Source organism: Misgurnus anguillicaudatus, chromosome 17 (assembly GCF_027580225.2).
Source record: "Misgurnus anguillicaudatus chromosome 17, ASM2758022v2, whole genome shotgun sequence".
Lineage (NCBI taxonomy): Eukaryota > Metazoa > Chordata > Actinopteri > Cypriniformes > Cobitidae > Misgurnus > Misgurnus anguillicaudatus.
In genome coordinates, this window is record NC_073353.2 from 14,472,653 (window position 1) to 14,485,865 (window position 13,213).

The 13,213-nt window shown below is 37.1% G+C and overlaps 1 protein-coding gene across 3 annotated transcripts in view; it reads left to right on the forward strand.

Annotated features, from left to right (window-relative positions):
- Positions 1-13,213, forward strand: part of pard3bb (par-3 family cell polarity regulator beta b) — a 441,444-nt gene that overhangs the window by 41,592 nt on the left and 386,639 nt on the right. The gene's annotated exons all lie outside the window — the stretch shown is intronic.

The window sequence follows — 13,213 nt, forward strand, 5'->3', positions numbered from 1 at the left end:
CATTTAAGAGCATCTCTGTGGCTATTAGACACAGATGCATATAAAGGCCATATTCCTGCATAAAAACTAGAAAAACTCCTTATTTTAGAGACTTTGTATGACATCTTTGTATGATACTCAGGGGATGCTGCAAAACCACCATGTGAAGTTTGGGGCTGGTCAGATCTGTCTAGAACAATATATTGATGACAATACATGCACAATGTAAGCACACCTGAAGTGTCGCTTATAGACCTTTCAGCTGCAATAACACAAACAAACGGATTTTGTGGCCCAAACTTAACTTCCAGTAAACGTCTGCATAGAACAGAAGTCCATCTACAGTACAGTAGATTATTTCTGATAACAAGCAAAATAAATAACCACAAAATTACTCAAATCAGAGCTAAAGTGTATCAACCATAAAACTGAGAAACAATTGCTTGGAGGAAGAAGACTGGAGAATCAATGAAATTATTAATATAAACTTTAATTACAGTAACAAAAACCAGGCAGACTTAAAGTTTATTTCCACATCCTTTTTGTTTCCTATCTGAATTTGCGGAATTGCCCATGTCCTTCACACGTGATGCCTTAGATTTAGACATTAAATAGGCTATACTGTCTACTGTCATTCTGTCAAATGTTTAGATGAAGGTTGTGATTTATTTCACCTACAGTTCAGTTTGAAGTCATCTAATACAACATTGTTTAGTCAAGAGAGACTACACGACTGTCAGCGTGTGCCACAGTAGTAGAAACAACACAAATATGGATATAAAGTCATTAACCCACTGTAACTGTACTATATATGTCTTAATACATAAAGCTGCGTTTAAGTAATAAGTATACATGCAACCAGAGGTTGGTAGGAACGGTACATTTACTTCATTACATGTACTTGAGTAAGATTTCTGAAAATATTTACTATTAGTACATTTAAAATGCCCTACTAAAAAACAGCTAAAACCAGCATAAGCTGGTAGCTGGCTTCAGCTGGTTTAAGGTGTCAGTAGCTGTTTTAAGTTGGCCCATCCAGCCTGGCAAAGCTGGTCAAGCTGGTGGGTCTGGTCTTCCAACCTGACCAGCTGTACAGCTTAACCAGCTTAAAAAATGACCAAAACACAGGTAAACCAGATGGTTCATTAGCAAAACCAGCTAACCATTAGGCCTATGTAAATTAACCATGGATTTATTGTGGTAAAAGTGTAGTAGGTTTAACTATGGTTTTTGAAATCCATGGTTGTCAAAACTTATTTTGTTGTTGTTACCATGGTTTTACTACAGTAACCATGTTTTTTTTTTTAACTCAAAGAGCTAAAACCAGCTCACCAGCTTATGCTAATTTTAGCCGTTTTTTCAGGGTTCACTTTAACTCTTACTGGAGTAAATTTAATGGACAATTTGTACTTTTACTGCGTTACTGTATTTTAATTCATTATTGTTTCTTGGCCATTTGCTCATTAATTACTCATTTGAGTCGATTCCTTCGTGTATTGCAAATAAATGAGTCATTTGAGTCGATTCTTTATCACGAATGTATTGAACAATGGGCCAAACGTTTGAATTGATTCGCGAATCAGTTTGAATGAATTGTTCAGTACGCTGCGCAAACTGAACCGTCTGTTGCGGTTTTTTTCACTCATATAAAAAACACGGAGAACATAAAGAGTGTTGGATGGCATGGATATGAATCTACTACATCTATTTACTAAAAGCAAACTTCACACGTGTACTATTGATGAAGACCCGGCAGTATAAGCGCGCGACCTGTTCGTCGTCAGATAAACGCGCGCACTATACTGTAACAGCACAGACTGAAGAAAATCCGTCGATGATTGACGTGTGATTTGCTGTATCTTCAAATGTAAGTGCTTCTTATTTTACACTGTCGATGTCATCAGACCACTTTGGCAGATGCTCTGAGTTTAGTTAACTTTTTTGCATAGTGAATTCGAAACTGTCGGTTTATTTAATATTGTCTGTACTTTAATATTGACTGTACATCGACATGAAGACTAACTGTTAAGAGATAATTTCACAGAAATGCTTCTCTATTGTGTGTTTGTTATTACAGTACTTGTACAGTAGTCTTTAACCTGTACTGTTTGTGAATGGTGCAATTTTTACACATATTGTGTAAATACAGTAACATAAATGTAATATTTTAAGGTCCATTTAAATTTCAGATACTGATCATGCAATCCTTGATAAAAAGTGCAATACCTAAATTCACCATGGTTTTACATTTTTAATACATCATTACTGTAGTAACACAGGTAACTGGATTTTAATAAATACACTCATAAAATATAATTTAAATAATATATATGGTTATTCTTGCAGAGGGTAATAAAAATGCATAAAATATGTAGGGTTTTGGTAAGACATTGAGATGTCACATGGAAGTTGACCTTTGACCTGAGATATAGCCAAAAATTGTTGTGTAAGATCACAAACTTCAAAATATCACTAGACATGTATCCAGATGTAATAAAACCCCCTTCATCTGTTTTTGATATCAATATATAGAGATCTAATCAGCTTTAACATTTGTGTCAGACTTAAAGAAATTCAGGCATTCCTGAGATATTGAATTCACAAGTTCAATTATGGCCAACATTTTGATTTGTTAAGTCACAGTGACCTTGACCTTTGAACTCTGCTCCTCAAATAATTTGCACCCTAAACATTTATGACAAATTTGAAGAAATTCCCTAAAAGCAGTCTTTTTAGAGCTATCGCAAGGACTATTTATAGGCGCAATATGTTGTAAATTCATAGGGGGCGATAGAGAGCAAACCGTGTGTGTATCCAAGGTAAAAAAAAAAATCGGTCCCTCTCATTTTTCCATCAATCTGAGGACCTCTTTAAAACTTAGAGAAAAGCCTATATTACAGCCATTGGAGGCCATTACAGTGAAAACATAGTGAGGACCGGCCTAAATGTCCTCACTTTGTAAAAAGGTCCTCACTCCAAAGGTTAAAAACTCACGCTGGTCCTCACAAAGATAGCCAAACAAACACACACACACACACACACACACACACACACACACACACACACACACACACACACATTTATTTATTCACAGCTCTGTATCTCCAACTGTTTCTTCCATACATGCACACACAACCATACAATTGCCCGTTGGTGTTGTCCCTTTATTTTGTTAGAGCCGGTATTTACTCATAAATCCAGACTGGGATGAGGAATGAGCTTTTACTGTAGTCATGTTGCCATGGTGACAACTTTCCCAAATGTCACAGCCTGTGTTACTGTATCCCGGTGATCCAATAATTATTCTTTTCTTTTTGTAAGCATGGAGTATGATTTCTTTCTTTAGAAATATTTCTTTGTAGTACTGCTCTATTTTTGAACCATGGCAAACCCAGCATTTAAACGAAAGCAAACATTAAAAGCAGCAGGTATGTGCTGATAAATGCAGTGTTGAAATCGGCTTTCAAGTTTGTGTGTGTTTGCATTTGTGGAATGTGCCATTTATCCTGTTGGGGCGTAAGATTTTCTTCTACGTCAACAAAAACACGAGTTGTATTGTGGTAATTACTGTACCACTCCCTCTTTAATGAAGCTAACATACCACTCGACTGTCAGCGCAGACGTATCCTTAAGGCAAATTACAAGATGTGCCTTGTTTGAGTGGTAGCTATAAATGTGCAAGTGTTTTTGTGTTATTCTGTTGGGTAAAGATTCTCATATGGTCACAAAACAAGATATTAGAGGTCGACAGATATGGGTTTTTTGATGGCCGATGCCGATATGAAGAAAGCAATGTGGCCGATTGATTGATATAAGGCCTATATTTAAAATAAATCATTATAGTAACTGAGAAACATACATACAAATAGTGAAACTAAATAAACATTGATGTTGCATATTTATGCAATATTCTATTAATTTTAAAAACTTGTAATAAGGTAAAAATTGTAATGAGGTTAAATAATTAATGCTTATAGATTAAGATAACAGGTATAATTAATGACAAAAACAGTGTTTAATTCTTTAATATTAACAAATAAATTGCATTAACTTTATTCAGTAAGAGTTGTTTCAGTTTCTTAAAGTTAGACAAATAGCAAAAATCCCGCACACTATCCACTTGCAAAAATAGAAAAATTTATTGCAACGTTTCGATCTTTCGATCTTCTTCAGGCATCAAACATCTCTTTGCTATTTGTCTACATTTGGACTTTCGAGTTCTTTTTTCCTACGCACCTATCGCAAACAGGTGTGCGACATTTATGTGATTGAGTTTCTTAAAGTTAAAAATATATTATTAGACCAAAAAAAGATTTGTTTATAAGTTACCGACATCAACGCTATCTGAGGAATATCTGAGGAAGAGCCGGTCGTGGGATTTGTCACTGTTTGTGAGGTAAATTTGTTTTAGTTGCCAGTTGCCACTTGTAGTTAGTTACCGCTGGGCTGCAGATGTGACACCTCACAGAACTGAGTTGAGTGACACTTTGTTGCTTGCCGGACTCGGAGTGATTTAAAAGTCCTGTAAACTGTCCTCATTTATGCCCAAGAGACTCAATAATCTTTTACATTTCAATCCTTTAATTTTTCATATTTGAAAATGTTTGTGTATGCTGCGAGCATCCATACACGTGTAAAAGCAAATCCACGTTGTTGTCCCGTTTTTGTAAATTATTAAAGCAAATATAACAAAAACAATATTGCGGCATTGACTTCAGACTAGGGCTGGGCGATTTGACCTAAAATCAAAACCTCGGTTAATCTAACATTTGACATCGGTTTTGATTAATAAACGATTATTTTTTTGCCTCATAGTTCACTGACAAGGTTGGAAAGTTTAGGGCACACCTTAAATTAGCCTGCAATGCAATTATTCACATTTTTCCCAAAATAACTGCATTACTGAAAAATATTAAATAGACTTAACTCTATGCAGATGTTGCATGTCATTACGTACAATTGATGAAACGTTCAGAATGGAAAGTTATGAACCAAAGAATCATACAACCCCCATGACTAATTATAGACATCAGATACATACATAATAAGTTGTATCCAGATAGCATATTGTAATGAGATGAGTAGGGCAAAATACATACTTGGACTGTATACTTTACACGTTTCTTGTATTCAATCCATTTTTTCTTAACTGGGCACTGATGTCTAAGACATTTATTCTCATCTGTAATGCTTTTGGTGTTAATGTAGACTAGAAGTTCTCCCGTTCTCTCTCTCCGTCATCTCTGAAGTGTCTAATTAAACTCACGCGGGCGCGTCTTTTCGCGGTTTTGAGTGAGTGAGATGTGATGACATTACCCGGGCTGCTTAGAGACCCATCGGTAGATTAAACTGAGCGCGTGTGCGGTAAAAACCCGATCGCGCATTCCGTATTTTTGTCACAGGTGCCTGCACATTCGCGAGTACTTCTTAAAAAAAAGTAATGTGCTTCTTTTGGGCACTAGATGATCCTGCTGCTCAGTTAAACAGTGTTTGAGTTCTCCTCCATGTTTCGCTGTGCCACTGACAGGACGGGGCGGAGTTACGCAACATCACACGCAGCAGTTTGTTTTTAAAGGGAAAGTATTAACAGGATTAAAAACCGAAATAACCGACATGATAAAATAATGTCGGTTAGAGGTTCTGAATTTCGGTTTCGGTTATTTTTCGATTAATCGCCCAGCCCTACTTCAGACCAGGTTTTAGTTGGTCAATGGCCTAGTCTATTTTAGTTGCCTCAAAATAGCAACGTGCCAACAATGCACCTGAACACACCTCGTTTTCAGACCAGAATGCCCATGGGTATACAAATGGGCCCATACATTGCTATTTACACAACGTGACACTAGACATGAAAATGATAACTGCACTAGGCTGAAACTAGCAATAAACACTTGCGTTGCGCTTTGCTCTGCATTGCGCCATTTGTATGATAGAGCCCTAGATGTTATTGTTATGTTTCATGACTTTTTATTTCTCATTCACATGGGATAACAATTAAACTATCTATACTATAACTATAACTAATCTGATTTATAATTTCAAACTATGTGAATTTATCAGAAAAACACGAAATTACAGCTCAAGTAATGCTTTTTCTTTACCTGTCACTGTTCACTGTGTGTGTGTGTATACGCACATGTGGATCCTGAGCTGCGCATGCCACTCCTCCGAGACAGTCGGCCGACAGAAATGACAAAGGAAATCGCGAAGTCGGCTAAAATGCTAAATGACATTAATTTATATGCAAACAAACACACTATAGCAATATATCGCCTCTCTAAAAATCTAAGAGGTCATGGTCATTAATCGTGCGATAAAGTAATTCTTGCGACAGGCCTAGTGGGTCCTGTAAAATTTTTGGCAGGGCAAATAAAGCTCGATTTATAGTCATGCGTAAGCTCTACGCCGTAGGTTATCCGTAGCCTGTGCGTAGCTCTGTGTAGCCTGACGTGCAAAATTTTAACATCGCGTCAGTTCTACGCGGACGGCAAGCGCTGTGATTTGTCCACCAGAACCCCTCCCGTCAGGTAAAAAACTCCGTCAAAGGTATTTCAGTTTGCTAAAGTGAAAGCAAAGATGAGCAAAGTTGACTAGAGATTTAACTCAAACTGCAAAAACAGACGCTGTATATTTACTTACAACATTTCTTTTCTTCTCAAAACATACACAACAAGTTGCTGTTTCTTCTTCGTTTGTGGGTTAACTTGCCAAGCTTCTTCTTCATTGACGGCCGTGCTGCTACTGTGGTTACACGTGTGGATACTGCCAACCAGCGGTCTGCGCGCGTGTTTGCACGTCGACGACAACGCAAAAGTTTAAATGAAAACCGACGCGGGACCTACGTTGTCGCGGCTACGCTATAGGACCTACGCACAACTATAATGAGCCCTTAAGATTTGGCCATTGGCTCAATTGGGCCAGTAGAAAAAATCCTTAGCTTTGAGCCCTGGGACATTATTTGATGTACCTCCGACTTTGTTTAGATGAAGAAACTGTTATAGGTAATGTCTATTTTCCAATTGGCGTTGTATAGACCGTTTCAGCACTAACAACATAAACAAACCGTTTTAGTGGAACAAACGTCACTTCCGGGAAAGTTTGAAAAAATTGTTAAAATCAAAGCTAAAGCATATCAAAAACTACACCAAGCTACGTTATTGTGTAAAATGTGTACTGCATAATGTACACAATGTTAACTATAGATCGGCTGCCAAACCTCCTTTCACATTGTGGTGATCCATGATTGCCGTCTCCCCTCATCTTTATGAAACCAAAACATTTGTTATTTTTGACAAGGTATTTGTTACAGAGTTTAACCACTAGTTAGAGCATTAAACAAACAGAGACCGGAAGTTAAGTTCTGCCCAGACGCGTAACCTTGACAACACACGTGTGTATGATGAAGCCATTTATAGAGTTTGGGATTGTTAAGCGTGACCTATTGTGATGATGTCACAATCAAAGTGCATTCTGAGAAAATGACACTTTCTTAAATGTAGGCTTGTTCTCTTTTCAAAAACAAGAAGTTCCCTTAAAGTGGAACACATTTTTCTAATGGAGACTACAATGAGGAAAGTAAGTGAGCCAAATGAAACGTAGCCAAGGATTGTCAGATGTATTGCGACATCATTTATTCACCCTTGTTTTGTTCTTATTACAAGAAGAGGAAAACTTTTCGAGACTTAAACAAACAGGATCATTCTGTAAAGTTTTTAAGGAGAAAGTAAATATGACATTTTTTCATTATTTCTTTAATAAAAACACAATTCGGTTTGTCTGGTGTGAATATGGACCCTGGTTTTATTGCTGAAGCTCTAACTATGTACTTTTTTCAGAAGCATTTTTTCATATGCGTGAGCATTACACAGTGTCACATACTCACAGATGCATGCTGTATGTGTTAATGATATGCTCACAGCTCTGATTCACATTCAACTGGAGGCAAGAAATGGTACATTAGTCAACACTGTCATCAATATATGAACAGAGAAAGACATTAGAATATTCATCTGAATCTGCTGCAGAGTCTTGTTCTTGCACTCTAAAAAACGATTCGTTGGCTGAACAACCCTAACTTATGAAAGTAATTGGATTAAACACAAAAAACTTAGTATTTATAACTTTTCAACCTCTACTTACCATATTTAGTATATGTAACATAAAAATTTAAGTTACCAGGTGAACTTAAATGTATCCAAAAATAAAATGAAAAAACATAAGTAATGCTAACTACTATTACAATTGCATCAAAATTAAGTAAATCTAGCATAACATTTTAAGTAACTATAGAGCCACGTGATTTCCCATGATGCCTTTCCAGTCAAAAATTATGACATCTGTCGTAGCCATTTTGTGAAGCACATGCCCTGTAAAAAATCCAACTTCAAAATGTTCTTTTAACAAAAAACAAAGTTTTTCTTGTTGAAGGGCATCAGTTCATTAATTTGTGTTCACTGAATGAAATAAGCATAATCATCCTGCTAACAAATATCATTTGTTGACTGGAGTTTTAAGTTTTTGTCCAATTTGTTTACCCAACTTGCCAAATTGAGTAATCTGAACAAGCAATTTAAAAAAAAACAATGGTCTGAATAGTTCCCAACATGCATTGCGACATGTTCACTTCTTTGTTTAATATTTACTAAAAAAGATGACTGTTTTAATGTTTGCTGGGTTTATTTATGTTGATATGTTGTTAATGTTAGTTATATGTTGTATTTAGAGTTATTTTGAAAAAATTATGTTTGTTCATTGTTACCATGATTGAGAAGTGTGTGCTCAGTGTAGAGGGCAACACAGTGGGTTAACGCGCATCATAGTTTCCTCACAGCAAAAAGGTCTCTGATTCAAACAAGAGCTAAGTCAGACAAAGACTTTGTTCAGCAGACCTTTCTGTGTACACTAAATTATGTATACCTTTCTGTGTATACTAAATTGCTCCAACTTCACTCTAAAATATGTGTTGGATTTACTTAAAAAGTGTGATGCAAAAATGGTGCATATATATTTTAAGTAATCCCAACTTGGAATAATTTTACTTAAAATAAACAAGAAAATATGTGTTATATGAACTTAAATATTTGAGTTCATCATCATTCTTTACTTAAAAATTTAAGTAAATAAAACACAGGTTTTCTTGTAAATTTTAAGTAAAACCATCAAAGTTGGGAACACTTAAAAAGCGTGATGCAAAAATGGTGCATATATATTCCAAGTAAATCCAACACATCATTTTTTAGAGTGTGTGTTCGGCTGGAGTCAAGCCTCGTGTTTAGTGGCCAAGGATCAGTGGAGTACGCTTGCTCAATTCTGCCCTCTAGAGGTTATTTTTGGCAAAGGTTTTATTTCTTGTCAAGATTTTAACATTCTGCATCTTTATATCAGGAGGCAAAGATGTGACGAAAATGAAATTAAAACAAACAAGAAAGGCCAACCGCAAATCACTCTTTATAGATTTTCCGCAACACTTTTTACACAGTATTTACAATTTTTCATTTCTCATGGTATTTCAAAAACAGCCCCAAAACTGTATCTTAAAGGTTACGGTGTAATAGGAGAGCAGTGAGAATGGAGTAATGTGTGTGAATAATATAGATGTGTGTGCTGGAGGTTAATTAAAAGCTCCAGTCATTTATCAAGGACTGAGGGCAGGCAGGCGAGCTGACTGCTCTCAAATCAATCACAAGCTTTCATTTCTCTGTACTGATGACACACACACACACACTCTCGTGCACACTAAATGTAACTTCTGCAACACACTGGCCAATGGCGGGTAAAGAAAGTTATTGACCATAAATATCATTATAAATGTGTTGTGTAACTGTCAGCATTGTGTATAAGATGTTTTCTTGATGGACTGATCTGATATGCTTACTTGGCATACATCACCAAGGCTCGAACTGTTGTTCTTGTAATTTATTCTAATAGTACAGTAACGTTCAAAAGTTTGTAAACACTTGACTTAAATGATTCTCATGATCTTAAAATTATGAAGAGCTCAGATGCAAAACCCTCTAACTGCGTCTGACTGTGTATTCTTGTAAGTGAGCATTTGTGATCAGATTTCTAGCAGATACTGCCAACAAACCAGTATTTTTGAATGAGCCGAGGCCAGGATTAAGCGTATTTGAATCTAATGTATTTGATGAACGTATAATACGTATCGAGAGTATTCGGTTAATGCCATTCTCATTTTTGACGGAGGTGGGATTTAGCGGCTTTTGCATATGCATTTTTAAATGTTTGAAATTACTTTTATAGACAAAATATAGTTGTGCCAACATATTTATTAATTTCTTTCTTTAAAAAATACAATTTTATTTAAAAAAAAGAAAAGGCAGCCAATAAGAGCTCATGATACTGTATGGTAATTTAAAAAATCAGGTTGCGACCGCAACAAGCCGCTTAATAAATTTTAAAGAGTATGATTTTGCAAATTCTATAAAAAAGGTGCTACTTCAAAAATCTTAAAATTAAACTCACAGTTCAGTCACAGTTTAGATTATTTTCACACAATTCCTATAGCAGTTTTGTTATTCCATAGTTTATTTTTGATTTACAATGCAGGACAATGCAATGCTCAATATGGCCACTCTGGCAAACCAAAGTCCCGCCTTCCAGTTAAAACAACCAGTCATCAATCAATAAAGCCTGACAATTGTCCCGGAGAGGGTCTCTGTACAGAGTCTTGTGAGATGCTTGCCAACCTATGCACATGTGCGGCAGCTAAAACGACTTAAGAAATGTGTATATTTAGTGCAATTTAAGATTAAGAAACAACAGTTATCGTACAGTTGATGTCAGGCTTAATTGTTGGTCCGAAATATGTTGTGTAATTGTGATTTTAGCACGTGAGAGAGCTGCCTTCTCCCTTTCAAGTAGATAGGACTTGCGAGACTGAAATAACTCCCTTATGGCCATGCAAACATGGCAGCTTGAGTAAGAATAAGTAAGGGGCCGAACACCAAACGCGTTTATGGCAGTTGCAGGCGCCTTTTTTGAATGATTTTTCTATGGGCAGTGAGCGTTATGCGCGCTGTTTATGCCATGTGCCCCCGAGCGCCTTTTTTTTTGCCTCCTGCCACAGCACACATCTTTAAAGGGGTGCTGAGAGCGGAAAAGCACCCGACGTCATTTGCGTCTTTCTCACACACACACACATTGCAAGACATTTCTCACACATCATGATAGGTTTGCTAGTTACAGCCCCCAGGCTTATTACTCAACAGACTGAGCATATGTATCAGGTTGTCTTAGCCTAATCTCACTTGAGACCTTGATAAAATTTATTATAAGCTAAGTGCAGTGGGATCGTTTAAAAATGTTTTAGCCTTTTTATTTCTGGAGGTGTTTTTCGTGCTGTTTTGTGTGTGTAGGCCTGTGGCGATTAGGGCCTGTTTCTGTGTCCTCTGAATTCAGGGATTGTCTCATTGTATGAAACTGTGTCATCTATTGTATCATAGTGTTGGGCGATATGCCCTATTTTCAGATCGTCCTATCGTCAGCCTGTGAGATCGGCGATACACGATGTTATCGGGGGGCGTGGCAGTAGTTTACTCTTTTTTTATTTGTTAAGTTTTACTCATTATAACAAGTCACTTGATGGGTGGACAAAAAAACCAGGACCGCAACACTGTCATGACCGCAACCTTCTTAAAACTGATGCCATTAATGCGCGCGCGTCATTAAAACCCTATCATTATTACTTAATAACTGTAAAAAACATGCATCTGCGCACGCACACACACGTGCGTGCGCGCACATACAAACAATTCAATGCATTAGTGCTGTTGCAGAAGACTACACGTGTCAAGCAGTGGTGCTCTCATGAGGTGCCTTTTTAAACGCATTGGTCCAGCGGAACGCGATCATATTTTAAACACAATTATATATTAAACACGAGGGACGTGTTGCTACAACTCATTGAAATGCATATCATAAACAGGATTAATACCTAGTGATCTGACTTCGGACAGAGCGCAGCTCTTTGCACGTACGCGAGAGTGAGAGAGAGGCGCTAATATGCAGCGGGTCATATTTTAAACAAAAAGTAAAGTTTGCATCAGCTCGCATGAAACGCATTAAACTGAACAAATAAGGATTACTACTTTAGTTTATGTTTAGACTGCGGACAGACGCGAGAGCGCGTGCACAGAGAGAAGCGCAGCTGCTCATGACGCGGCGCGCTGGATTAGTGGTTGAAGGAGACCAAGACGCGCGCATTAAGTGCAGGTACGTGCAAGAAGGAATACTCTCTTTACAAGCTCTCCGCGTAAAGTGAAGCCCACAAACCCTCATGTGAGAAAAAGCATGCATTGTCGGTGTTAATATAAAACTATGATGATAATAATAATAACCATTCGCCAACTATCGTCTTGACTATCGCCATGAAAGCCTGCCATTGGCGATATTTCTGAAGATCGTCGATACACGATACTATCGTCTATCGGCACAACCCTATTGTATCATCTTGTTTTGTAGCATATGACTGTTTATCTCTTGTCTCTTGGTCTTTCTCTGGCATGGATATGTAATTGTGTGGTATTTGCCAAATTGAGAGTCGTTAGGCCTCAGACTTGTTGGATTCTGGCATGGACCAAATGTTCTGCTCTTTAACTTGACTTCCGATGCTTGTACGTCAGTTTCATGATAAGGTAGATCAATAATAGTCTATAGATCAGAATAAATCGACTCCATTTGACGCATGCGATTGATGGTGATTGGAAGAATGGGAGTCCGGTCATAAGAAATTTCATCAGGCTAATATATAGTTAATATTTGAATACATAAATAAATCATCTATGTATGCCTGTGTGTTTTATTTATATGTGCTGTAAATATGCCTAATATGTCCTCTACAATCCTCAGCTTTCAGTCCACCACTCACAGCTAGGACACCACGCCCACTTTGTTTTCTTCTATAAACCCCTCTGGACACTTTATTTTCTCCTTTTAAATATTTCATGTACATTTTATTAAAAAAATAAATGCCTTGGGGCTTTATGCCACACCAACCGTGTGTGTCTTTGCTCACCCAGACACACATATTATATACAATACAATCTAATATTGGTCTGTGGTGGTGGTGACATTGTGTGAAAGTCGCAGAAACGGATTCCTTAGATTGTGTTCAAGAGATGCTGCTATCATGCAAATGTATGGGATGCAGATGGAAATCAGAAGATTACCCTTGAACAATCAGATGGGAATCAGAATCAGAACAACCAGCAATTGA